Source organism: Abramis brama, assembly GCF_963993115.1.
Source record: "Abramis brama genome assembly, chromosome: 10".
NCBI lineage: Eukaryota > Metazoa > Chordata > Actinopteri > Cypriniformes > Leuciscidae > Abramis > Abramis brama.
Window position 1 is genome coordinate 35427609 of NC_139972.1, and position 4808 is coordinate 35432416.

The window sequence follows — 4808 nt, forward strand, 5'->3', positions numbered from 1 at the left end:
TTAAGTTATTTCCCAGCAGTGGAACAAATCCAAGTGATGGCGCTCGCACATCGCGCTCTCACACAACATAGTAGGCTATCAGTTCTGGCGTTGCTTCATATCGCAGACTGTTCATTATCAAAATGAAACACAGTCAACCAAACATATAAAAAGTTATTCTGCCTAATTTAATTGGTCTGCTGTACAATATAAAGGGCAAGCTGTGCCGCACACAGTCTTGTTATTCCAAACATTTCCCTTGCTGTGAAGACGCTGATTTAGCCTATAGCCTACGTGTATTTTGGGACTCGACTGAAGTATGACGCCTTTTTATTTGTATTATAATATAATATATTAAAATACATAATCTTCTGAGTTTTATGATGTAGGCCTTGTGTGTTTTATTAAAATGTATTATAATTTACATCTCAAAAGGATGCGCTTTTGTGCATTCTCTGACATTATATTTATTTATTTAATTAATATTGAGTATCAATGGTGTGTTATTTTCTCTGGCAACTAAACTTCCAAAAAAAAAAAAAACTTCCAAAGCAAAGCCGGTGTGCGTTCTCTCCGCGCTCCGCAGCTTTTCCACACAGATTTTGAGAACTGGCCAGCTAAAAAAAATAGGCCAAAGAAGTAGACTAACGGCTAGTGTCCGGGAAATGCGAGGTACGTTCATATTTATAAATAAACATAACTCATTTTGTCTACACCTAAATACATTTCCTAATAATAACAGTGATTAAGCCCAAATGTGGGTGGGGGTAATGAACACAATATGTTTGTTTGTTTTTTGTTTTTTTGCCCAAATGGTCTCCACTCTATGCATTTTGTAATAATACAGCAACATTTTTTAACTGACCGTATTTGCCAGAAAATAAGTCGCATGCACATGAGTGCAAGTCACACCGGATCATGTTGAGAGAGAAACGCGTCATAAAAAAAAACAAAAAAACAAAAAAACATTTTAATATTAGCCTATTCAGCAATAGTGTAAAAGACCTGTAAATAAAATACAACATTTAGGCTACATGATAAACACTATTAACATGTAGGCTATGTGTTGCCTATTTTATTTTCCCTTACTGTATGACAAATGAATGCAGAAAACAACAAGAATGAAAAATAAGTAGCCATGTATAATAAAATAATATAGGCTACATAGACTATAAAAATAGCCTATATTGTGCCCTTTATTACAAACAACATTTAGCCTATTTTAAACGCCAAGCCTAAGCAAATTTATTTAAATCGAAACGGTCGCGCATCTCTCATTCAGTCAAAAGTTTTCATATTTGCAATGTAACATGTGGATGCTAACGATTAATATAAAGAAGGCTTCATACTTCAGTCGAGTCCCAAAATACACGTATAGGCTAAATCAGCGTCTTCACAGCAAGGGAAATGTTTGGAATAACAAGTAGGACTGTGTGCGGCACAGCTTGCCCTTTATATTGTACAACAGACCAATTAAATTAGGCAGAACAAACTATATGTTTGGTTGACTGTGTTTCATTTTGATAATGAACAGTCTGCGATATGAAGCAACGCCAGAACTGATAGCCTATATGTTGTGTGAGAGTGCGATGCACGAGCGCCATCACTTGGATTTGTTCCACTGCTGGGAAATAACTTAATACTCTGTTATTTATAGTCATACAGATAATGACATCATCCGAAACAGTAAAATGTATATTTTTATTTGTGTACATTCAAAATGACTACAAAATATCATGTCATTGAAAAATAAATAAAACAACATGATGCGCTGCTTTAGCGCGTCTCGGTCTCTTTAGATCTTTCTGGCGCTCACCAAAAATGAACCAAAATACAGAGAATAGCCTTCTTGGCGCGCCTACTTTTGAAGGTCAACATTTAGATTATATAACGTTAAATGCATTATATTTGCCTGAGTCACTTTGGAATAAATCACAGCGTGTTTCATGATAAAACGTGACTTAGCCTATACAGTCCAGAAAATAGGCTATAGGTTATAGCAAATTCAAACCAACTGCTGGTCTACACAGAGAAAAAGCCCTTTCTAAGCTCTTCTGTTGTACCGAGCCATTCGTTAGTCTAGTTGTTTGATGAGAAAATTAAATGTTGCCTATAGTTGCAATACACGCGTTTTGTAAGCTCCGTGCAACTGCAGCAGTGGACTATTATTACTAGAATATTAGAAATCTAATACTCAAGCTGTTTTCTCATTTTTCTACTCTTAATATTAAATGAAAAAAAACGACTGAACGAAAGATACACGGATTCTCTTGAACCACCACCGCGTTTGCGGCAGAAAACTACTGCAGTGCAGCCAAAATGTTCTGTTCGACTTATCTGAGATCCTTTACTCTTCCCTGTGGATGACCTGTGACCTACTTTCTGTAAGATCTGAATTTTTGAACTTGAATTTTTGAGATTGAATTTTAGAAAACTGAATTTGAAGTTCCGAATTTCTTCATCTTGAAAACTTGAATCTGTATTTTTTTAAACTGAATATTTGCAGTATACGAATTCAGAACAAAAAAAACTAGCTGTTTGAAAATACATGTCTATAAAATTCAGCCATAAAAACATTTCAATTTGTTAAATTTCAAATGTTCAATATTCGTTAAAAAAAAATCAAATTCAGAACTATTTAAACTACCACCTAAAATTCAATTTGGTTAGATTTCACTTGTAAATAATTCAAATTTACACAATTCAAATTCAAATCATATTGTCATATTTTAAGCTCCATAGTGTCAGGCTTCTGGGTGGCTGATGAAGTAGGAGGCGAACACGAAGATGAAGGATCAAAGGTTTTAATTCTCAATAACAACGGTACACGGAACAGGGAGCGTGTGCTCAGGAACAGACTACCTAACATTAAACATACCTAACATAAACATTGACCGACAAGTGAAGAGTGAAAACCAGGAACTTAAATACACACACAGATGAACACAAGACAGGTGATGCAGATAATGATGATGAACCGGTGGGTAATGAAGGGAGTGAGTTCAGGTGTGGAAACAAGGAGGATTCTGGGAACTGTAGTGCAGACAGGACGATGACAGACAGTGAATGTGACATTACTCCCCCCTCCCGGTAGGCGCGTCCTCGCGCCGTAGAAAGACCAAAGGGGTGGGAGGGTGGGCGCCCTGGAGGCTGACGGGGAAGACAAGGCAAGGGAGACAAGGCAGGAAGCCTCCAGGGCGGAGCAGACTGTGGGTGTGGTCACGGTGGAGCAGGCTGTGGGCGTGGCCAGGACAGAGACGACCCCTTGGGCGGCCACGGCGGTGAGGACCCCTCGGGCGGCCACGGCGGAGAGGATCCTTCGAGTGGCCAGGGTGGTGAGGACCCTTCGGGTGGCCATGGCGGTCCGGACCCTTCGGGTGGCCAAGGCGGTGCGGACCCTTCGGGTGGCCATGGCTGAGAAGACCCTTCAGGTGGCCATGGTGGTGAGGGCCCCTCAGGTGGCCATGACGGAGCGCTTTGGCCCCCCCCCAAAAAATACTTGGGGAAAGTCCCGGGTCTCAGAGAGGGATGGTTAAAAACAGTCTCTGACCGGGCTGACGGGGACCGTGAAGAGGGTTCGGTGCAGGGCAGCGATAAGGGCTCGGTGCTGGGCAGCGATGAGGGCTCTGTGCTGGGCAGATCCAGCGGTGAGGGCTTTGTGCTGGGCAGATCCAGCGGTGAGGGCTTTGTGCTGGGCAGATCCAACGATGAGGGCTTTGTGCTGGGCAGATCCAACGATGAGGGCTTTGTGCTGGGCAGATCCAACGATGAGGGCTTTGTGCTGGGCAGATCCAACGATGAGGGCTTTGTGCTGGGCAGATCCAGCGATGAGGGCTCTGTGCTGGGCAGATCCAGCGATGAGGGCTCTGTGCTGGGCAGATCCAGCGGTGAGGGCTCTGTGCTGGGCAGATCCAGCGGTGAGGGCTCTGTGCTGGGCAGATCCAGCGGTGAGGGCTTTGTGCTGGGCAGATCCAGCGGTGAGGGCTTTGAGCTGGGCAGATCCAGCGACGAAGAGAGCTCTGAGCTGGACAGGACCAGCGGCGAAGAAGGCTCTGAGCTGGACAGGACCAGCGGTGAAGAAGGCTCTGAGCTGGGCAGGACCAGCGGCGAAGAGGGCTCTGAGCTGGGCAGGACCAGCGGCGAAGAGGGCTCTGAGCTGGGCGGAACCAGCGGCGAAGAGGGCTCTGAGCTGGGCGGAACCAGCGGCGAAGAGGGCTCTGAGCTGGGCGGGACCAGCGGAGAAGAGGGCTCTGAGCTGGGCGGGACCAGCGGCGAAGAGGGCTCTGAGCTGGGCGGGACCAGCGGCGAAGAGGGCTCTGAGCTGGGCGGGACCAGCGGCGAAGAGGGCTCTGAGCTGGGCGGGACCAGCGGCGAAGAGGGCTCTGAGCTGGGCAGGACCAGCGGCGAAGAGGGCTCTGAGCTGGGCGGAACCAGCGGCGAAGAGGGCTCTGAACTGGACAGGACCAGCGATGAAGAGGGCTCTGTGCTGGACGGGACCAGCGGTGAAGGCTTTGAGCTGGACGGAACCAGCGGCGAAGGGAGCTTCAGGGTCGACGGAATAAAAGAAAACAAAAGCTCTGCGGGCATGACGCTGTCTGTCACAGGCGCAGCGGGCATAACGCTCACAGTCTCAGGGGCGGCGGGCACGACGCATACTGCCTTGGTCTCGGCAGCTCTGACGTGAAGTGCGGGCTCGGCTGGACTGGCGTGAAGTGCAGGCTCGGCTGGACTGGCGTGAAGTGCAGGCTCGGCTGGACTGGCGTGAAGTGCAGGGCTGGGTGACATTCCTGACCGGGGCGCAACACTCTCCAGACACCGGATTACCGTCT